Below are 24,702 nucleotides of genomic sequence, written 5' to 3'. Positions count from 1 at the left end.
CAAGAGAGCCACCCCCCCTGAATCCTGGTCAGTGGGATCAATTCAAGTTACATTTTACAACAGAGCTGAGAGGATTCACTAAACTATACGAACTTGGGATTAAGAGGAAATTCATGAAACATTGAACAGATTTCCTGACAGACACAGAGGAGGAAGTTCACAATCTATGACTTTTTAGTTGTATGACAGTGGTCACTAGTAAACGGAAAATCAAAGAAGTATTATCTTCTGGGACTGAAGTGAAGAGTTTAGTGTGAGAAATATAAGTTCAGAAGTTCCCCTTGAAAGGAGAGAAAGACACATTAAATTTGCTGATAACGTGGAGTCCTGGGGTATTGTTAGTTGGAGAGTGAGACTGTCAGTTTTCATAAGGTCCCTTGTAGAAAGGTTGGGAATAAACAACTGACTGATGACAACCATTGAATGTAATTTATCTGGAGGATGTAGGGATAAGGATGTTGTTCCATCATAGGCCATAGTTTTCACTCCTTTATTTAAAACTTTATTAGTATGATCTTGAGTTGGCATCACAAAATATATTGCTATATAAATTAAAGATCCCTTCAGTTTGACTGTTTTTGTCTCCAATATTTCTAATTAATAGAGCTGTAATGTTTATTGCTATTTGTAACAAAATATTTTTTAATCTTGGCTTTGGACTGTTTTCCTATTCTGGTTTTCAATGAAGTGCTTTATATGAAAACATGAAATATACAGGGAAAATTACCAAGGCAAAGCTAGCACCACAGCTCCATGGCATAGAGGGATGAAACCCTGACTATATCACAAGTAACCTCTCTTCTAATATTGGCTCAGACGCTTGCAGGAACTGGCAGGGATTGATGAGAGTGAACAGTCTTTGCTGTCTCACCCTTTCTTGGGATGGGTGGCATCTCTCTCTTACCACACGGGTGAAACCTAGCAGAACCACTAGGTGTTTCACTCTGTAGAGCTCAAGCCTGGAGAGCCCATGCTGCCATGTGTACAGTGAGCCAAGGGGAATTTAGAGTGTGGAGGCAGACTTTCCCTTTGAGGGCAGCACATAGCAGAGCTAATGAGCTGATTTAGACTCCTGGGCAAAAACAAATAGGCAGGAAGGTTCTCACTTAGCTCAGGGATACTTTTACTTGGCTTCTGCTACTGCAGAAGAAGTGAGCAGACTGGGTGTAGGTACAGCAGTCTTCAGGCTCTGTCCTGCAGTGGATAAAAAACAAGTAAGCCAAAATGACAGAGTACTAAATATGTCTAGAATGAGCAGATGTTCAAGTCTACTGTGAAATGTTATGCCTGAGGAACTGGAACTGTACAAAATAAGTCTGTGAGTGAAAATAAAAGCAAAATAAATAAAGAAAGAAACAAACAAATGAAATAAAAAAATTACAAGTGCAAGCAGCTACGTGGTTTCAGAAAATAGTACCCAGAAATATGCACACAGCTGGAAACAGATCTGTATGCATTATGTCTTGTTATAGGCATGAAAAAAACACCTTATAAAGTATTTAATCAAATATGTATGCTTTGTGGAAGTCAGAATAATTTTGCAAAGGTGTTTGAAAGTCAAAATCAATCTGTTCAGCAAAATGTACATTTTGTGTTTAAAAGGCAGATTAAAGTAGAAATGCTTGTATGTACAGTTGAAATGCATAACCGTGATGTAGTGCAGATTGTAGACAATACAAAGAATGCCAAAATTATTTTTGGTCTGAAAAGAATGATTCAAGGTAGAAATATTACTTTTAAGCTAGATAGTGGTGCTACATACACATTTTTATCAAACCTACATTTAACACTCTGAATTTTCTTGATTCTGTGTTACAGATAAGGCATGTCTGCAAAAGAACTTGACTTGAATTGAACATGTGGGCATAGGGGAATAATATGCTAATAAATTCATCAAAACTAAGCATATCAGATTTAGGAAACATAAATTGACAGGTGCACATTTAATACAGCACACAGTGATTGAAACTGTAGATTTATTTAAGGACCTATGTATATGGACAACCAAAAACACTACAGTCAGAAGGAATAAAAGCCCTGTCTAAAACGGCCAGAATTCAAAAGCAACAGGGCACTTGGAACATATGGAGCATAACCACTGATAACAGTAAAATTAAACTCCGGCTTCGCATGTCAATTATATAAATTATAAACTTTATTAACACTTAAAGGAGGATGATGTTGCGTGAGTTGATATCTGATGAAGTCCTATGTTTTGGATGAAAAAACAGTGATTTTACTTAAGTGTTAATAAAGTTTATAGTTTGTATAATTGACATGTGAAGTCCGTGTTTAATTTTACTGTTATCAGTGATTACGCTCTGTTTACTCCAAGTGCCCTGTTGCTTTGGAACCCTGGGTATATGGGTAGATCCAGCTCTGAGATTTTCTAATCATATCAACCAATTGGTTAATGAGAGTTATAAACTATAGGTTGCATAAAAAGATTTATAAAGTCTAGGAAATCAGAAATTATGAAGTCATTTTATTAGTTACATTAGACCCAAACTTGAGTATGGAATAACAATATGGAAACCTTATAAGAAAACAAGCTTGAGTAAACAAGAAACAGTATAGCGGAAATATACTTGGGGCATGCATGGATGTGAATGAACATTTAAGTCATTATGAAAGACTAAAATATCTGAACTTGTACAGTGTCTCTCATACATATTTTAGAGGAAATCTTATTCAGGTCTGTAGGGGATTTAGAGACAACTACCTCTGGGAATGTTTGGGGTTATCCAAAAGTACTAGAAAATCATCAGACAACCTATATAGAGATTCTATAGGAATGAGAAGTGTACTAATTGGTTCTCTAACAGAGCAGCTGATGCATGGAACAGACTACCAAATTACATTAAAGCAAGTACTAGTTTAGATATTTTTAAGAACAGCCTGGACAGTTACTATGGAAACAAGTGTTTTGGTATATTGGCAGGCTAGAAAGACATTAATGCCTGTGCGTGAACTATCTGTATGCATGTACAAATCCCTCTGTACTCTTCTGACCTATTTAATGCACAACCTAAAGCTATTGGGTTAGAATTTGCTAAATTCTGAGAACAAATACAGAATATACAAGTTAATATTCCCAATGATGTCTTTGGAAAATCAGATAAAGCAATCACATATATTGGATCACAATGCTCAAGAGAAACTTGGTATGATTAGAAGGATTTACACTGTGCAAATGCAGAATAATCTGTAGATCTGTATAGGAAGCAGCAACAATGCTTCTGATGCTGATCTGCATTACAGGATGAAAGGCAAGCTGGAAAAACAGCATGAATCTTCACAATGGTACCAGTAGCATCCATGTTCCTTGAGGTAGTTTCCAGAACATTTTAGAAATGCAAATGGTCCTGAGCAAATATAACAAAATAAATAACACTGTGTGTTTCACTAAGAGAGGAAGCAGAGTAATCAAGACAGTGATAGTATTTTACAAGAGTTATTCTGATTTATTTTGTGTATTACACTATGTACCAGGGGAATCCCACAAATTTCACCTAAAGCAATAACAGCTGTTCATGTATTGAAAAGTGTTCCTATAGATATCAGAAAAAGAACTGAGTAACAACTAAATGCATGGAAAGCCTAGATATAATTATTAAGCATACTCAGCTGATGGAGTCAATAGCATGGTAATTGTCATGAAGCAAGACGAGTTTAGAATATGTATGCATCTCCACAACATAAGCAAATAGTTCAGAATAGGATATTGTTTCATACCGTGAAAGAAGTTGTTGGTGCAATGCCAAATGCTAGATTCTTCTCACATATAAAAGCTAATTAAGGGTTTTTGCAAATTAAACCAGGTGAATCTGACTCCAGAGTTGCATTTGAGTATTATTTTGGTCAAATACATATTTCTAGAATTACCTTTTGATATTTCTTCATCCCTGGACATATTTCAAAGAGCAGTAGCTGAAAAACTGAGGGCTTAGAAGATGTAGTTAACATAGTAGATAATGTTCTTGTATGAGGTGCTACCAAGTAGAACTACGATGCTAGATTTATTAAGCAATTCAAGTGGCTAAAATAGGCTTGAAGCCAAAGAAAACATATGTCAAATCTGTGTGATTGCTCTTAAATATATGTGTAATTTTTCTGACATTGGAAGGCCTCAAAGCAATCTCTGATAAAGTTAATGTTATAGTTAATGTGCAGAAGCTTTGAGACAAATAATTTCATACAGAATTCCCTGGAATGGTGAAATATCTTTCCCAGTTCATAACAAACTTGTCAGATATATCAATACCACTCAATAAGATCTTAGAGCATGCTGTTGTTTTGATCCTAGGAACAAGGCAGAAGCTCTGAAATTTTAAAAGGCTTGTTATGGAGACTATTATTCTGAAGTTTTATGACATCTGTTAGCTTGTAATACTTCAAGCAGATGGTAGTCAACAAGTGCTTGGTGCAGTACTACAGCAGACAGATAGATCAGCAGCATATGGATCAAGGGATTTGACAGCATCACAGACAAGATATATACAGATAGACAGAGAAGAGATTTTTAGCAATTGTCCTTGCTTCAGAAAATTCCATGATTATATTTATGACAAATCGGTTATAGTGGATTATAAGCCATTACAAACGTTTTCAAGAAATCTTTCAAAAAAGCCCTACCAAGACTGCAGAGAATGTTGTTAGGTTTGCAGAGGCATAACTTGCAATCTCACTATAAGCTTAGCATAGCAGATGAATTTATCAGAGCTTACCTACAAAAATGCAAAGATGACTTACTACAGAAAGACCTGGAAGATATATGGCTAATTTCACAGTTAAATTTGTCAGCACAGAAATTAGAGAAACTTTGGAAACGTACCAGAAAGGGCAGATAATTACAAGATACTGTTTTGAATAGCTAGCCAAATAAAATTAAATCAGTACATCCTGACATATTATTTTAATTATTGTACTGATAAGCTTTTTTCACATATACTGGGTTTGGTGTTCAAAGGAAACAAAATTATAATTTCTGGTCTATTCAATGATGCAAATCTTTATAAAACTCAAATGATATAGCCACAAAAAAAGGAACTTACAGTGTTCTTTACTGACTAAAATTTTCAGAACAGACTCAGACTTTGATTCAAAAATGTGGATCTGTAACAGTTTGCAGTTAGAATGAGCATGAGAAACTGATGATCTATTGGATACTGAATCTTTTGTGTATGAAACACTGAACTAATTTGTTTGAATACAAAGAGGCTAATTATCTCCTGCTATTCAAATATCCTGAAGTTGCTCAATTATGTGATTGTATGAATCATAATGTGATAACGGTCCTGAAATATACCAAAGTCTATTACTTAGTTCCACTCAGAAGATTAAATCCGACCCAGTAAAGTATAAAACAAGGCAGTTTATTAAGCCGTTGAGACATACGCTTTTCGTCAGAACACAGTCCAACTTCCTCAGAACGCCAAACAAGCAAAACAGTGCCTCACCTCTATCTAACATTTTAAATATCTCTCTAATTGGAAACTAGTCACATGTCAAAACACAATTAACTTAAAGCCACAACATAGAAAAGAAAAATACAATAAAAAATAAACATATAAAATTGTTGACAATAGATCTAAAAACATCATTACACAATGAACTAACTCATGAATAACAGTGTGTATATGTAACCATATGAACATACTCCCAATCAATGTAATGTCCCATAGGACTTTTAAACTGAAAACACTTACTCAAAAAATAAATATAAAATGTCTCTACTCGAATAGTGCAAAGCTTGTTTGCTGTGCACAACGGTCCCAGATTACCAGTGTAATATAGTCTGTCTCAAAGTATATTTAATCTGCACATATTATGCTGATTATAAAATGAACAATCTATTTTCCATTGATAAAACTATATTTTCACTTTCTGCTACACCTACTTAGCAAGAAAGAAACGTGTGAAAAAACGAACCTCACATACACCTTAGAAGGCAATAGGAAACAGAAGAAGCAGGAAAAATGGAAACCACAAGGTCCCCTATCCAATCGGAGACCGGACAATCGATTTTCCACTGATGTAAAAAAACTGGATAATATTACTAGGAAAAAATAGGGAACAAGGCTTGCATTTCATTCCCAAACTTGTTTATATGGCTTATTAACCACCAGACTGGTCAGTACAGAACGAGTAAACACCGACCAAAACTCTAAGCCATTATTGCTTCCACTTCCGTTCTAAATAAAACCATTCTAATAAATCAATAAAAAAAAATAATATGTGATATATGTATATTGCTACCTCCAAACTAAACCATGAAGAATAATATAAATGAAATTATAATATTGCTGGTTTAATTATTAAAATTAAAATTATATAAAATTATATACCTCAAACAAAAAATTCCTACTAGCCCCCCTCACCTCACCCAGATTACACATTCTAATATGTCCATTTACTGTGATTCAAAGCCCTACATACAGATGATACTAAAATAAGATCACAAATCCTAGATGAAAATCCATAGGAAAAAACACCAACAACACCTACAGCCAAAAACAGTATGAAAATATGGAGAACATCATAATAGGCAAAACATCAACAATTACTTTATTAAATTGTAAAAGCCGATGGGATGACTAAGAACTCCATATTAAACACATACTTGACCATGGAGGGCCATAGAAAATACTTACATAAAAATGAACGGACTAGACCACTACTATGTAAATGTCCGAACAGATCACCTTTTCAAACGTTTTAACTTCAATAAACAGGCCAAGCTCAGAGAACCACTAAGGCCAGGTGTATGGCATATGTCCAGCTTGAGCTGCCACCATAATTCTCTACTTTCAGGATGCAAGGGTGTATGACCCCCCCCCCCCCAGAATTAGAACTGACTTGGTCAATGGCACTGAATAAAAAACTATGCCCAGGATTTTCCATAACATGTTTTACCAAGGCATTCTCCATTTTACCTTTCCTGATGGCATATAGATGTTCATATATATGCTCCTGTAACCTTCTATCGGTCTTCCCCACGTAAAAGGCAGAACAGCAGACACATTGGACTAAATACACCACCTGTGTACTGTTGCAATTAAATTTGCCCAACAAGTGAAAGACAGAATCCTTGATCACAAACCTGGACCCAGTTTTTATATATCCGCAGTATCTGCACATACAACACTTGTACATGCCGTATCTGCTACTAAAGGACTTGGGTTTCCTTTCCAATATGTCTTTGATGTTGGAATCCCTCCTATAAACAATCCTGGGCAAATCCACCAAAACTTTACATGTAGACCCATCCTGGAGAATCAAAGGCCAGTTTTTCATTATTACATTGTAAATTTCTCTTGCGTCTATAGTGTATGTTAAAATAAAACTCTGGGATATAAAAGAGACCGTTTCTACCTTCTCAAGTCCAGTAGATGGCTCTACTCCCCTCTGACTTAAAATAGGCACATAAATTCCTGATAATCTTTTAGCTTGAACTTCTTGGACTAAATCACCTACTAGATCTTGGGGGTAACCTCTATTGAAGAAAAAACTAGCCACAAGGTTACATTCCTCCCTTTATATCCCATCCCTCCTCTTTTATATCCCAGAGTTTTATTTTAACATACACTATAGATGCAAGAGAAATTTACAATATAATAATGAAAAACTGGCCTTTGATTCTCCAGGATGAGTCTACACGTAAAGTTTTGGCAGATTTGCCCAGGATTGTTTATAGGAGGGGTTCCAACATCAAAGACATATTGGAAAGGAAACCCAAGTCCTTTAGTAGCAGATACGGCATGTACAAATGCTGTATGTGCAGATACTGTGGATATATAAAAACTGGGTCCAGGTTTGTGATCAAGGATTCTGTCTTTCACTTGTTGGGCAAATTTAATTGCAACAGTACACAGGTGGTGCATTTAGTCCAATGTGTCTGTTGTTCCGCCTTTTACGTGGGGAAGACCGATAGAAGGTTACAGGAGCGTATATATAAACATCTATATGCCATCAGGAAAGGTAAAATGGAGAATGCCTTGGCAAAACATGTTATGGAAAATCCTGGGCATAGTTTTTTATTCAGTGCCATTGACCAAGTTAGTTCTAATTCTAGGGGGGGGGTCATACACCCTTGCATCTTGAAAGTAGAGAATAATGGTGGCAGCTCAAGCTGGATGCATGCCATACACCTGGCCTTAATGGTTCTTTGAGCTTGGCCTATTTATTGAAGTTAAAACGTTTGAAAAGGTGATCTGTTCGGACATTTACATAGTAGTGGTCTAGCCCGTACATTTTTATGTAAGTATTTTCTACGTCCCTCCATGGTCAAGTATGAGTTTACTATGGAGTTCTTAGTCATCCCATCAGCTTTTACAATTTAATAAGGTAATTGTTGATGTTTTGCCTATTATGATGTTCTCCATATTTTCATACTGTTTTTGGCTGTAGTTGTTGTTGATGTTTTTTCCTATGGATTTTCATCTAGGATTTGTGATCTTATTTTAGTATCATCTGTATGTAGGGCTTTGAATCACAGTAAATGGACATATTAGAATGTGTAATCTGGGTGAGGTGAGGGGGCTAGTAGGAATTTTTTGTTTGAGGTATATAATTTTATATAATTTTAATTTTAATAATTAAACCAGCAATATTATAATTTCATTTATATTATTCTTCATGGTTTAGTTTGGAGGTAGCAATATACATATATCACATATTATTATTTTTTATTGATTTATTAGAATGGTTTTATTTAGAATGGAAGTGGAAGCAATAACGGCTTAGAGTTTTGGTTGGTGTTTACTCGTTCTGTACTGACCAGTGTGGTGGTTAATAAGCCATATAAACAAGTTTGGGAATGAAATGCAAGCCTTATTCCCTATTTTTTTCCTAGTAATATTACACAGTTTTTTACATCAGTGGAAAATCGATTGTCCAGTCTCCGATTGGATAGGGGACCTTGTGGTTTCCATTTTTCCTGCTTCTTCTGTTTCCTATTGCCTTCTAAGGTGTATGTGAGGTTCGTTTTTTCACATGCTTCTTTCTTGCTAAGTAGGTGTAGCAGAAAGTGAAAATATAGTTATATCAATGGAAAATAGATTGTTCATTTTATAATCAGCATAATATGTGCAGATTAAATATACTTTGAGACAGACTATATTACATTGGTAATCTGGGACCGTTGTGCACAGCAAACAAGCTTTGCACTATTCAAATAGAGACGTTTTATATTTATTTTTTGAGTAAGTTTTTTGAGTTTAAAAGTCCTATGGGACATGACATTGATTGGGAGTATGTTCATATGGTTACATAAACACACTGTTATTCATGAGTTAGTTTATTGTGTAACGATGTTTTTAGATCTATTGTCAACAATTTTATATGTTTATTTTTTATTGTATTTTTCTTTTCTATGTTGTGGCTTTAAGTTATTTGAGTTTTGACATGTGACTAGTTTCTAATTAGAGAGATATTTAAAATGTTAGATAGAGGTGAGGCACTGTTTTGCTTGTTTGGCGTTCTGAGGAAGTTGGACTGTGTTCCGACAAAAAGCGTATGTCTCAACGGCTAAATAAACTGCCTTGTTTTATACTTTACTGGGTCGGATTTAATCTTCTGAGTGGAACTAAGTAATAGACTTTGGAACGTTTTGTTGGTTCTGTATCGTTTTTCAAGTTGTTGCTGGTTTCTCCTGAAATATATCTGTACTAGACACGGAAAGACTGCTGAAGTTGTGACTGATAATGGTCCAGAGTTCATGAGTCAATAGTTTTGAAATAAATTTCACCAGTCTTAAACATACCATTTAAATCTTAAATATGCAAAAGCAAGGCACAGAGAATGAACGAGAGAATTAAAAATCTCAAGGTACAATGTACAATAACTGTTATCTCCCAAGACTAGAAGATAGGAATTCACCTTTCCAGAGCTGACTGTCCTAAACACGGTTATTAATAGGTGAATGCCTTACAGCTAAGTCATCTACTCCTTCTTCATTACTCAAGCTAAAGAGAGTGAAAGGAATGTGACTGAGTTATTACAAGAGAAGCAATCTAATTAAAAAAAGATACTATGAAAGATCTGAAAGGCACTGAGAAGAGTTAAAGGAATGGGAAAAGTAAAGATGCATACAGATTTTATAGTTAAATGTTCAAAATTGATGTTAGGAATAGGTATCTGACAAACAAAAGAATTGAGATAATTTTGCTTAAGAGTACCAGATTTACAAATCTGTAGGAGATATAAAATGTTCTTGTTCAAGACATAAAGTGAGGAAGTTTATGAGGAAGAGGTACAAAGACCTCAGTACCTACCTTGGAATTATGTTATGATGAAAACAAAAATAGTTCTACCATCTTGTTAGGGAGAAAACAATTCTACTGCTATTACTGAAATTCGCCACAGTAAAGATATAGTAGAGAAATCTCTCCAACATGATAACATGGCTAAACAATGATCTTTTATGAAGAATTCTGTTGTTTCTAAGTAATAGACAAGATATGAGTGTAATTAAAACCTTAGCCATTATAATGAATGCATATAATATATAGTGACTATAAAGTTCTAAAGTGACTCCTAATGTCTTGTCACTAATGATGTTGAATTTGGAACTGTGTCTGACCTTTGAATGATTGTATGTATGTATATATATATATATATATATATATATATATATATATATATATATATATATGTGTGTGTGTGTGTGTGTGTGTGTATGTGATACACTAGTGAATTCTAGTACAATTGTAATAAGTATCATAGTGCAAGTAATTCTAAATACAGCATAATTATTTATTATAGCTTTAAAAAATAAGAGGGATATATCATATGCTTATCTAGTAATTACACAACAGTTACTGTTTTAAGAAAGAATTAACAGATTCTGTTTTTGATCTTTTCATCACCAACATTCCTAATGGGCTAAGGAGATCTCCTGTCTTCCTAACAACCTCAGACACCACCTCCCACTACAGCATACTTCTCAACTGTCCAGATTTTTGCATCTTATTTTTGGTCTGTTCCTCATAAAATGTGTGGTTCTCTTGCAAACCACTGAAGTTTGACGTCACTAAATAATGACACATTTAAGTTTCAGACTTCACAGCCTTCTGAAAATGCATATTAACATAAATACTGTCATTCTGGCAACTTTGTCCATTTATAGGAGCAGTATTTAAAATCTGTGCCTTTGTCCCCGATTAGTTTTGGCCTTGTTCAGATTTCTTGGGCTAAGAAGGTGAGAGGCATGCACTACAGTGCATCCTTTCATTTAAAGCTCCAAGCTTACTTCCAAAAATAACAGAAACAAGAGGCATAACTGAATCCAAAAAAGATGAAGTAATTTCTGTCCTCAGCAGCCTGGACTATACCATGTGGATAACCCAGCTGTAGCAGTGTAAACTTCAACTCCATTATAAAGGACATAAATAACAGGTACTTCCCCACCACCAAGAGATGCCTAAATGGGAAAAGCTATACCTAGCTCACAGCTATAATCTATAGGGATAAAGATAGGGATCAAGCATATATAACTTGTAAAACTTCCCAAATTACTTAGGACCACCATGCATTTCTATCAGTAAGGCATAGATGTAAATTAGAAAAAAAGCCAAATATTCATATATGCACTCTAGACTTTAAACTTCCCCAACCCAGCTCAAGAAATTCTGGATACTAATAAGAGATGTAGCATACTTTAGTATTAGCAAAACTACTACTGCAAGACAGATCATAAATGAAAATATACTCTAGGACTCCAGAACATTAATAACTACTCCAAACATCCCTTACTCAGCTCCAAAATTCAAGCACGATTATTCCCTCCCATTTTACCAACACCATGGTACCACCTACCAACAATCACTCCCCTACCCTAAGCACTACCACAGCAAATTCCCTCACTTCTTCTCAGTACACTCCTATTTTGTACATCATGGAAGTCTTCCATAGGGAGGTCAGGAAAATACTTAAAAATCTGGACAGAAAATACAACCCTAATCCAAACAATATACACCAACATTTCTAAAATGTTGCTAAACAGCTAACAAAACTTTTGGCAAATATCTTTAACTGCTTAGTCATCACAACTAATATCAATTCCCACATTCCACTGCTAGGGTGTTTTACCCAAATTCTTCTCTCTGCCGTGTCATCATGCTATTCAGAAAACTAATATATGGCCAAGTGTTTGAGCATATCAACAAATATAGTCTGCTACCTGATTCTCATCATGGCTTAAGAAGTGGATACAATATCATTACAACAGACAAAATCTTCTGCTTCATAGTAAATGTCTGGCTGGCAGGAACAATATTCCTTTATCTGTGCTGAGTCTTTGAAAGTGTCAACCATGATATACTATTAAATAAGCAAGAATCCATAGGATTCACCACTAACACCGTTACCTGGTTTAGAAACTACCTCTCATACAGGACCTTCTTAATGCAGTCAGGCAACCTAAGTACAAATATGGGCACATTTTCTGCAGGGATCCCTAAGGATCCAATTTTATTCTCATTATTTATCAATGACATAGCCACAAAAAAATCCAAACACCCACCATCACACATTATGCAGACAATATAATATTCCAAAGAAGCTACTTCTCATTGTCAGTACAAAAAGCTCTATAGGAAGACTTCAATATATTCTAGAATTAGCTAAATAAGAATCCGCTCTCACTCAATGTCTATAAAACAGCAATACTGTTCTTTGGAGCAGAACAAAGAGTAAATAGATCTATCCCTCTAGTAATAAAAACTATTAGCAATTAAATCATATATCCATTCAACCAGTTCAAATACCTTAGACTTGTCAAATACCCAGTCCGGTAATTCAGACAGCAAACACAACCATACCAAAACTTTTTTCACAACCTAATGCCTCTTACTCCATATCAAAACCACTTTACTGTAGAAGCCAGAAGGGCTATAGCAAAGAATAATGCTTATAGCAATAGCTAAATAAGTCCTGCCCATGATCTCACTATACTCGGCCTGTAACACCAACCATATACTTCTTCTTCTTCTTTCGGCTTTTCCCAGTTAGGAGTCGCCACAGTGGATCACCTGTCCACTCATAATCGACAGTGGATTTTTACAGTGTCAAGTTGCCAGCCTGGCGCCCAACCTTCCACAGGAGGCACATACATGCACGCATGCACACCTGGGGCCAATTTAGAGTGTCCAATCCACCTACAGCATGTCTTTGGGATGTGGGAGGAAACCGGAGCACCCAGAGGAAACCCAAGCAACCACAGGGAGGACATGCAGACTCCACACAGAAGGCACCCCAACCGAGAATCGAACTGGAGAACCTGTTGCTGTGAGGCGGCAAAGCTAACCGCTGCACCACCGCGGCTGCCCTAACACCATATACGAACTACTTTAAATACCATATGCAGAGTTACCATCTTTTTCCACAGATCTAACAAGTTTGTAACACCCTGTTAAAAGTCGCCTGGCTACCACTAACTACTTGAGCCATCCTACTTCTTTCTTCCATCCCATGTAAAATGTTAAATAACAGCTTCTGCCCTTCCTTTAGAAGCAAACTGTTAATAAAAGCAGCGCTGCACTCCTTAAAAAGCCAGAACGACAAGAACACTCTCATACTCTGTAAACTCCCCTCCTCCATGGCCTTGCCAGTGGAAAAAAAAGATGCCATAAAATCATTCCATTTAACTGGAACTATTGCCTCTAAACTCAGAAAATCACTGAATACAAATTCCGTGTGTAAATATGTACATACATTGTCTTAGCAGATAATTAATCAACAGTTCTACCTCTGCCTTAAAGCACAAAACTGACAACTATGTTTGTATGGGTAGTAATGGTAAATTCTATACGTACATAGATACAGAAATTCTGTTACTACAACCAAATAGCTTGAGTAGTTACACGATATCTATACCTCTCTCCAATTCACTTAAAGAAACCAAATATCAGGTAGATAAGATAGGTACATCATGGCTGCCTGCAGCTCATTTATTGTAGTCTAATATTCAGTACTTACTGTTTTAGCTACCATCTATCAAGCAACTGTGTAGCATTCTGTTTGTGAAACACTGTACAAGGTATCATAGTAACAAACACACTATCCTGACTTCTGTGCGGTATAGCATTATAATACGCTACTTTTCTCAGTATCTGATACCAACTGAAATGATATACTATTGTAAGCTATCGGTGCTTGTATTTAATACCATGTGTGTTTTATAATAAATTATCACAGTCTGTTACTATATGTAGTATTGTATGTGTAGCAAGTCTCTGTTTACTGTACATCTCTGCACCCAAAGGGTCTTCAGACCAGGCCACTTATCCAGTTAACAAAACTTTAAATAAATAAATAAATAAATAAATAAATAACAGTAGAGGGGTCTTGTCACATGATTTACCCAGTATTTGATAATTTGGGCAAAGTTTTTAAAAGTGTTCTTCCTATGTATCAGCCTCTTCACTCAGCCATTACTAACAATATGTGTACTGCAAATATATATAACGTATTGTACCTTATATACAAAATCCTTACCATTTACCAGCTAACTACTGATATAAACATCAAACTTTCAGAAGGTTAAAAGTCCTCCCTCACATACCAGTTACACTGTCCTTTAGCTACCATCTCACTCAGCACCTCATTAATTTGCTTTAACCTTCTGTTAACAAGGAACGTATATCCCAACTCTGATCCTTTCATTGCCAAAATAGTTTTCTCTCTCTTGTCCCTATATTGATGTCTGCTGCTACCACAAGGATTTCAGAGCTGCACACATCATTGCACAAAAAATATATATATATATGGTATACGTTCATTTGGTTGGCCGGTGGATGGCTGACCGGGAAACGTCCGAAAGCAGTGCAACAAATTCTCCTTTATCCGAACGCAATATGTACAAAATGCACAATATCCCCCCCCCCTTTTTGACCCATGGCAGCGCTTGTTTAGGTGGTAGAGTGGTCAGAAATGTCACATTCGGTGTTTTGTACAACATTCTGACCATTTGCCACTTTGAAAATCGACATTCCAGTTTTGAAAAATATAACGTTCGGAGATCGTTTATTCGAGTAAATGAATATATGCATATATATATATATATATATATATATATATATATATATATATATATCCTCCCGTCATACTTGCCTCAGTCAACAGTTGCTTTATAGTTCATAGGTATATTTCCTAGGCTAACAACCACAAGGGATTTTTTAAGTCTTAAGCCTAGCCATACATCCAAATGTATCAGACAGGTTTAGTGCTCTAGAGGTTATTTTTAGGGGTATGTGTAAGCTAGGGCAAGAGTGATCAAACATTTACAGGTTGCCTCTATCTATTAGAGACATAGGTGAAAGATGAGGGGTGAATTTCTGATTTCCCATCTACTGGTCCAGGTTATGCTTGAATAGGGTCAGGGAATAACTCTTCTTCACATGGATGTGAAGCCTCTTCCAGAGAAGAGGTATTCTCTGGGACACATACCTGTCCCTCCAACATGCCCTATTCATGTCACAAGCAAGTATTAAGTCTCTGGGTTGGGTAGTTCTGATGATATTTGTTTTACAAATATGCAAAAGGTCCATCAAAGTGGAATCCTGGGATGCCTTCTATACTAGACATAGATCACCCCTCAACAGTCTGTAGGAGACAGAGTATAGGGACAGAGCTCTGAAGCAATTCATGTAGGACATGTAGTTAATGCCCTATATTCTTTTTATGAGTAACCTTTCTGAATGTTCCAGTTGTTGCAAGTGCCTGTTGAGGTCCATACTGAAGGGGACATTGTACTCAATGATGGGTCTTATGAAGACTGAGTACAGTGGAATGATGGCTTCCTTGGACCTAGATACCATACCTTTACTAATAAGTTGAGAACCATATAATGACTTCTGTAATACCTTAGACACACATTGGTCAAAACAACATTACTGTCTATACATGTTACCAAATCCTTGACTACTGAGTCTACTCTTAGGGGTGTGTTATGGGGTAGCCTACATCCCAAAGGGTATTATTATGCTTTTCTTAGCATTACGTTTTAAATTGTATCTATAGCCCAGTTATTTGTCTGTATTAGCCCTTCCTGGAGGATATTAGTGTTTTGGGGTGATTCTATGACTGCTACCAGTTTGCAATCATCCTTGACACTGGCTTTGATTTCCAAGATGTAGATGCCAAAAAGGAGAGGATGCAGCACTGTGCCCTGATGGACTCAGCTAGTGACTGGTCTCATTCTAACTTGATGTGTCCTATTAGATAGCCAGCTGCAATCCAGCATGTAGCATAGGGCTTTAGGCTTAATTTCATTACTTTGTTTACAATGCCTGAGTGGGGTATTGTATCAAATGTCTTAGCCAGGTCAAGGTAGGCAGTATGAACCACTCTGCCCTCATCCATTGCCTTGGTGACCTTCTTGTAGAAGTCTACCAGATTGAGTAGGCATGATCTTCCCTTGACAAAACCAAACTGGTCATCACTGTTTGTCCCACTAATTATCACATTGTCTCAGGCAAACAAAGTTAGTGAGAGGAGGAGCACCTCAGACTAAATTATAGGCTCTCATCCCCAAAACACAGTAACATGCAGTATTAAGTCAGAGACCAGCGACCACTTAAATTTGATTTTGTGTAATACAAACACTCCCTCATATATACTTTAAGTACTTACCATGCCAGGATGCTTTTGAATTAAGAAGATTTGAGTTTTTTTTTTCAGATCTCCTCAGATCTTAGCACATGTGCAGAGTTATGAGGACCTGAAACAAAACAGAAAGTTAAAAATAACAGTTGACTTTCTGAATTAATTTAACACAATTTTGTTTCCATTTTTTTGTTGGGGGAAATGCAGGCCTAGCAGCCATTATCACAAGCCATCCCTGTATTTAACTAGCTTCTATTAGTGTGACTGCTATCAATTATTAGCTGACCTTAAGGATGGTTTGCAATTGATAATGTGCTATCATTAATTGTAAATGTCTTTATTAGAAGCATTTCTACCATGCCCAACCCTGTAAATGACATTTTCCTCAGTGGAACTAGCACAACCAGCAAGCAGAAATAAATAATTATTTCTACATTTGATCAGTAACAGATTACTTTTTACTTCCCAGTTTTGTCAGTATGCTTCTTGGATCCATGCCTGCTGACCATCAGACCTTACCTAATTGATCTTGAGCCCATAAGTTCAGTGAATTGTTCCCCTGTACTAGGTACTGACTGGAGGGGCCATCATCCAGGTCACTATGGAGGTGGTTTGTGCCCACACCAGCATCCCAGCAATGAGGGGGCTTCTAGTAAGGCCCTAAACCAGCTTCTGGTAGCTGACTGAGCATCTGTGTGACTCAAGACATCCTATGCCTTCCCCATATATTTGGAGGATGGGTAAGCCTGCATTTGTCTCTCACTCCTATCCTCCCTGCCTAGCTCTTCCAGCTCTTTAGCCACTACTTGAACTCAGGTGTAGGTTATAATCAGGCCTTTATCCTTCAATGCCACAGAGCCAAACACTTCTTAGGTTTAATGTGATCAAAATAATCCACGGTTGCATGACAAATTTCCTGATTATACCCATGCAGTGTTGACTTGTACTCGTGTGTAACCACACAGTTACCATAAATCAACTTCTTCGAGCAAGAAATCTGGACAAAGGCTAAAATAAAGGTGGGATAAAGGGCCCAAAATAGGGACGTGTTAAATATTACTCTTATAAGCTTAGAAAGTTGCTAAAATAAAAGGGCTTGTGTTAACGTATTTTCTAAAGATATAAAGACGCAAACTCAAATGTATTTCATTATTTAGTGACTTCAGTCCTTAGTGATTTGCCAGGAAAAAAAAAATTATGAGAAATACACCAAAAATACGAGGCAAAAATCTGGGCATTCTGCAAAAATCTGGATAGTTGAGAGATGTAACAACTACTTGCGATGTCTGTTTTACCTTCCAGAGTATATGTATACATTAGAAATTTTACTGTACACTTCACTTTTGACATGCATGCATTGCATTAACAATGTCTGAATATACTCACTCCTGAAAAAATTATCTCTATTTGGTGAGTCCTGTCACTTAGCAAGATAACTACTTATAAATAATCATATCTACCAAATTCACTTCACATGTAATTGATCTGGAGCTGGTTACTAGCAACAAGACATCTGAGAAAGAAAGTGTGTGTGTGTGTGTGTGTGTGTGTGTGTGTTCAGATTGTCACTTTCAAATTCAAAGGATTTAAGTTGAATTCCTAGTAGGTCACATAAATCCTTTATCATCCTGAAATCAGATCTAAAACATAAAAGTAACATACTGTATCATATATAATGTAGCAACTAAGAAGAATTAACATTTCTTACTAAATAACATTTTAATTTAAATAAATGTTAGCTGAGCATTTAATTTCTGTAAAATGCTAGGACCTCATTTAATCCTGCTGCACACACTTAGGGACATTTTCTTTAAGTAAAGCTCATTAGACAGAAGTGCCTGTTTGCTCAGATTTAAAACAATATACAAATGGAGACAGACAAAATCAAATTCAGGAGGCGTATGAGATGAAGTCCATAGGCAAGTGACCATGAATGCTGTACCACATAACTGTTACTCTGAAATAATCAGTAATCTTTCATGGAAGTTTTATGAAAGTCTTCTGTCTTCTTCCCGATAAATGCAGAATTACTTCTATTAATAAACATCTGCATAATAATTACAGCATGTAACAGCAGCAAAACATGAACTAAGTGAAGCAGGATATGCGTTATGAGAAATGCTGGGGAAACGTGTGTGTGGCGGGGGGGGGGGGTATGTAAAACAGTGAGTAAACACAGAAGCTGAAATTAGTTCTGTTCCATCAGTTACAACATACTGATATTGCCACCCTGTGGAGACAAGAAGAGCTCAACATAATAGATTAAAGAAATCAGTGGTTTCTCCACAACTGAAAAAGAAAGAAAAAAATAGCAAAAGAGTATCTTACTTTAAACTGCAAACTTATCAACATTAACTAATGATGAAATTTAATAAATGGATTTCACAGATGCCAAGACTGCAGCTTACTTATCTATTTTTATGACAGTACGGAATGAGTAGGCTGGCCACTAAGAATCCTTTTTCAGGCGCAATCAAGGTTTATACAACAGATAAAATCAAAGTTGGATATAGCTATCAGTTCCATTTTTGAGGCTTTACAAAATTATTTAAAATAAATTGTAATCAAAAGCCAGGCAATGCATTACTAACAATATTAGTTTTATGAAACAGGATAGCTAACAAGTATATTACTGCTGATTAGTCCAGTTTATCTTGTTTAGGCACTTACCTATTTAGCCTGCCTGGTGCAGAGGTCAAGGTATTTCTTAAAAGTCAGTGAGGGAGGAGCCAGACATCTTGATACTTGAAGAAGATTCCCCTGTCAATAAGAAAGCTGCCAGGTTTGAAGAAATGCCATTTACCAGAAAGAGACATGGGTCTTTGTGGGTGATAAAAACAATATAATTGGCTTTGCTGAAGATGACTGTTTTTTTTTTTTCATTTGATAACCAGTGGTATAGCCTCAGTAAGCTGAACAGGGTCCCTTAAATAAAGTTCAGTAAGGAATCATCTCAGGCAAATGCCAAGTCAGAGGCAGGCAAGACTAGTAAAAAGTTGTTTAAGGAGTTAGTGTTAGTTATGGACAAACAAGGAAAACAGGAGGAGATGAAGTATAGGTTCATAGGAGAATACTAGGCTATCATCCCTGGTAGGACATTTTAAGCTTAGCCATGTTACTCATTTGTTAGCTAGCTATGTCATCCCAAAGGTGTTTCAACTATCAATGCCAACATTTTATTTAAATAATTTTCACTTGTACAGAATTAATTGTTAGGACCACACCTTCATTGTATCAGGAGACAGTACTGTAGGGTAGGTCATTTAAGCGCTGCCTCTGTCCATTAGGAGGACAGGGGAAAGTCCTGGGTAAATTTCCTATTTTCCCATTCATTGTTCTAAATTACATTTGAATAGGGACATGGATGAGCAAGCTATGTTTTACATGAACCAAGGAAAACCACCAGAAGAAACTCCAATTACCACTGTAATCCACCACACCAAAGGGCAAGATCAAACACAATTTTATTGAAGGTTAAGCGCTTTCTTCCCCTAAGAGGGACTTCATCAGAACCTCAGGTTCTGATGAAGTCCCTCTTAGGGGAAGAAAGCGCTTAACCTTCAATAAAATTGTGTTTGATCCTGACCTTTGATGTGGTGGACTACTATGTTTTACATGGATGGGAGGTCTGTTCAGAGCAATGGCATCCTCTGAGATATATATCTGCCCCTCCAGACCATTCTGCTTTTGTTGCAGAACAGGTCTGGGTCCCTGGACCAGGTGTTCCTAGTACTGTTAGACATGTGGATGTGGAATAGGCGCATAAGTACTGGGTCTGAGGATGTCTTATAAACCAGGCATAGGTTGCCTCTTAGTAGTCTGTATGAGTCCGAGTGTGGTAGCAGGGTTTTGAATTGGTGCATGTAGAAACTGTGCTTTAGGCCCAGTATTCTTTTTGTAAGAAACCTCTGTAGTCACTCTAGTTGTTGCAAATGCATGGATAGGTACATACCAAACTGAACATTATACTCAATGATGGCCTAATGAGGATTAAATAAAGTAAGACAATGACATCTTTGGACCACACCTCTCAACCTGTCAGCACAAGAAATCTGGACAAAGCCAGAAATAATGGTGGGATAAAGGCCCAAACTTAGGAACAGATTTTAAATATTCCTCCTATAAACTTAGAAAGTTGTTAGAATAACAGGTTTTGCATTATTATATATTTTCTGTAGAAAACAGAGTCTGAAACTCAAATGTCTACCATTATTTATTATACTTTAGTGACTTCAATCCTCAGTGATTTGCCAGAAAACCAGAAATTTTTTGAGGAACAGACCAAAAATATGAGGCAAAAATCTGGACATTCTGCGAAAATCTGGACAGTTGAAAGGTATGCTCTGGACCTAGAAGCTATCCCTCTACTTATAAGCTACAGCTACACAATATAGAAGGACTTCCTTACAACTGTGGAGACATGTTAGTCAAATGTTAGGTCATTGCCCACATGGGTTCGCAAATCCCTAACTACTGGTTCTACTCTTAGGGGGTATATTGTCAATATGATTGTTCTCTGGAGTGGTCAGTTTTCCAAAGGGCACAATAATGCACTTTTTTGCATTTTGCTTTAGTACATGACTCTGACACTAGTTATTTGTGTGGAAGAAACCCTCCTGTAAGATTGCAAAGTCTCTGGGGGATTCAATGACTGCTCCAAGTTTGCAGTTATCTGGAAGCTTGATCAAACATAGACCCCTGATGTTTGGTTTAAATGCAGAGAACTAGATGTCAAATAGTTGTGACCCCAGTACAGAACCTTGTAGGACTCCACATTGACAGCTCTTTCTGTGGAGGGACTTTCAGTGTCCTAACTTCCTGTGTCCTATCTGTGAGCCAATTTGCAATCCAGAGGGTGATGTAGGGTCTTATTCCTAATTTAGCAAGCTTTCCACAATGCCCAAGTGGGGTATCTTGCCAAAGGCTTTGGTCAGGTCAAGGTAAGTAGTGTGTATTGTCTGTTTCAAAAAAGTACTAAGTTGAGTAGCTATGACCTGCCTTTGACAAAACTAAACTGGGACTTGATTAGGTCCATAAGTCTTTCCAAAGCTTTACATACAAGGCTGGTCAGGGTCGGCCATTTTCCTGGTGAGTGGATGGCCCTCTCTTCTGCAGGACTATGACTGTTGCTGTCCTCCATTCACATGGTACAATGCCAGTACGAAGGCTGAGATTAACCAGTGTTACTGCTATGGAACTATAATGCTTCATGGATGTTCAGGATGTATCCTGCGATGTTGTCAGAGCCTATAGATGTATTTCTGGACTTTGAGAGCACCACAAGGGTGAGGTTCTGCATGATAGCTAGGGCTGTATAGGTTTCTGATATTTCTTGTGAGTTTACCGGGGTGAGAGAGGGGTGAAGTTCAAAGTGAACTTATGAGCCAGTAGGTTTGGTATATCCACAGCTTCAGTATAAATGGTTTCATTTACAATCAGCTTAGCACACTGCTGTGTATTGCCCTTGAGATTGTGGATATAGCTGAAGGAAGGCTTGATGATTGTCCTTGGCCTTTGCGGCTATTTTCTTCTCTTATCTGGCCTTGGTAGTTTTAATTAGGTTCCTAAGCTGCTTGTTTAACTTAATGATTAAATTTGTATTCTGTTGGGTGTTGTACTTTTTATTCTTGGCTATAATTTCCTTCCACTTGTTATAAATTTTATTTATGTTGTAATTTCACAAGGGCAGTTTGTTTTTAGGGTTTGTCCTGCCCTTGCTTTTATGGGTACAGCTGCTTCTAGCCAGTTATATACATTAATAGAGGTTGGTGATATATGTTTTCACATACACAGTAGAGCTATCTCCATTGAGGAGATTTAAAACTAGCCAGGGTATCACTTAGAAGTAGGACGTTTGTCTTGGAGATGTTTCTAAACATACCAGGATATGGGGAGGCCACAGGTTTTAATTTTATTTTGAGGGCGATATCTTTGTGGTCACACCTGAAGAGTGAGGATGTTACAATAAGGATGGAGCATAATTTGCTGATATTAGTGATGACAAGGTCAAGCATATTATTTCCCTCTGTGGGTTTTTTGATTAGTTGTTCTAAGGCATTTGTATTGACAAAGTTCAGGAATCCTGAGTATACACATTAATGGTGGTACACTTTTCCCAATCTACAGCTGGATAGTTAAAGTTGTGATGCTGCCAGCCCAGCTAGATGGAATTTTGTAAATAATTCTATCTCATTTGTGAATATTGCTATGATTTATACAGAACTGTATGTTATGTACTGAGCTTCAAGAATGTAACCACAGCATACCCTGCTGGAACATAGACAATTTACTTACAAAACTTCAAGAAAATAAGTTGAAATTAAGTGTTTTACAATTGTATCTCTCAGTTTCAATGCAGCAAACAGACAATATCTAGAGATAGATGTTTTTCTATTGTCTTGAAAGTAATTTTAATTACTGGGTTTAAAATGTAAAGTGTTTTATTGCTTCCTAGCAGCTGCACATCTGAGAGATATGTACTTCTCACACAGAGATGATAAAATTCTGTTGGTATCTGTTAGCTTGGGAACTGAAGGCAGGTGACAAAGAGTGATGTCATCCAGGCTAACCCAGAAGTAATATGTGATATTAATTTAAGAACTCTCTCAGAGAGAGACTGTGCATTTTGTATCTTGTCTTGGACCTAGAAACATCCATCATCACCATTATCTGCACTTGCCTTGCTAATAGTAAGTAACTAGGGAAAAGTAATTTCTTTTAGATATAGTTAGGACTATAGTAAATATTAGTTTAGATGTTTTCTGTATTTATTTGAGACTGTCCTGCAATGTTATTTTAAAATATTTCTTGTGATTCTGAACTCTGTAGTTACTGTGTTAATTGAGCATTGTCTTGTTCTTTAATTATTTATTATTAAATATATTTAAACCTATCTTTATGGCTGGTATTTGTGAGACATATTTAAGCTCTTAGTGTACTTGCATATGTATTTGGTGACACTGGACAGGCCACTCCAATAGCCTTGTTCTTGGTCAGACTACCATTTGGATAATAGTAACATTACACAGTAGGATTGGTCACCCTTTGGTAATGGCCTTAAGTAGCTGATAAAGAGGAATTGGTGGCAGTGATAACCACCTTATAGCATAGCTAGTAAACCTGTGCCAACCTTCCGTGTGTGTGTGTGTGTGTGTGTGTGTGTGTGTGTGTGTGTGTGTGTGTGTGTGTGTGTGTGTGTGTATAAATCAAATCTCAAAGTGTGCGTGTGTCAGCTACTTGGACAGGGACACAAAGCACTTGTTGGACAGAGAGGGTTCTGGAGCTCTTGGATTGACCCCTCAGCTGAGATCTTAACCCTATAGCTGTGCCAGTGGGGAGTCTTACTAGGGATCTGGAGAAATAGGGAGAAACCAGCCCAAGACTGACTGTCATCTCTGTGAGTTCTTAAGGGAAATTGTACTTTACTGTGTGCGTACTTGCAATCCTCCCAATGTGTACATCCCTCACTGCTGCAGTGGTGAGGATTGAGGCTCGTTGATTACTGGGCTAGTGCAGGGGCATCACATATTAATTGTTTGGCAGTGGTGGGATACCCACATCACATATTAATTCGGTGATAGTGGTGAGATAGCCACATCACATATTAATTGGCTTGTAGTGGTGTGGATATTGAATTCCTGTAGCCTGTGTACAGTAGTCACTGAAGGTATTTGTACTCTGAATCAGCCATGCAGTAAACATTCAGAGTTCATACCACAATTGTTTTATTTTTTTGTTAGTTTAGTTAGTCAGGGAGTGAAGGCAAGCATGTCAGCAGAGGAGTATGGCAAGCTGACAAGGAGCCAGTTGGCCGAGATGTGCCAGGCTAAAGGAATGGTGCATGCCAACCTGACTAAAGCAGACATGATTGCAGTTTCAGTCACAGCTGCATCGCAGAATAGCAACCAGGAGGACAATCAGACTGGACTTGGAGATGTACAACTCTCTGAAAATGGACAGCTAACCTTTCCACAAAGGACTTAAAAATCCATCTGGAGTTAAAGATACTTGAGCTAGAGGCCAAACATTTGGAAATAGAGGCAGCAGAGAGACAGAGGAAAATGAGAAACTGCAATATCTAAAGGCTGAAGAAAATGA

This window comes from Protopterus annectens, chromosome 9.part0 (assembly GCF_019279795.1).
Source record: "Protopterus annectens isolate FY-2018-M chromosome 9.part0, PAN1.0, whole genome shotgun sequence".
Lineage (NCBI taxonomy): Eukaryota > Metazoa > Chordata > Ceratodontiformes > Protopteridae > Protopterus > Protopterus annectens.
Note: the sequence above shows the minus strand (reverse complement) of the source record.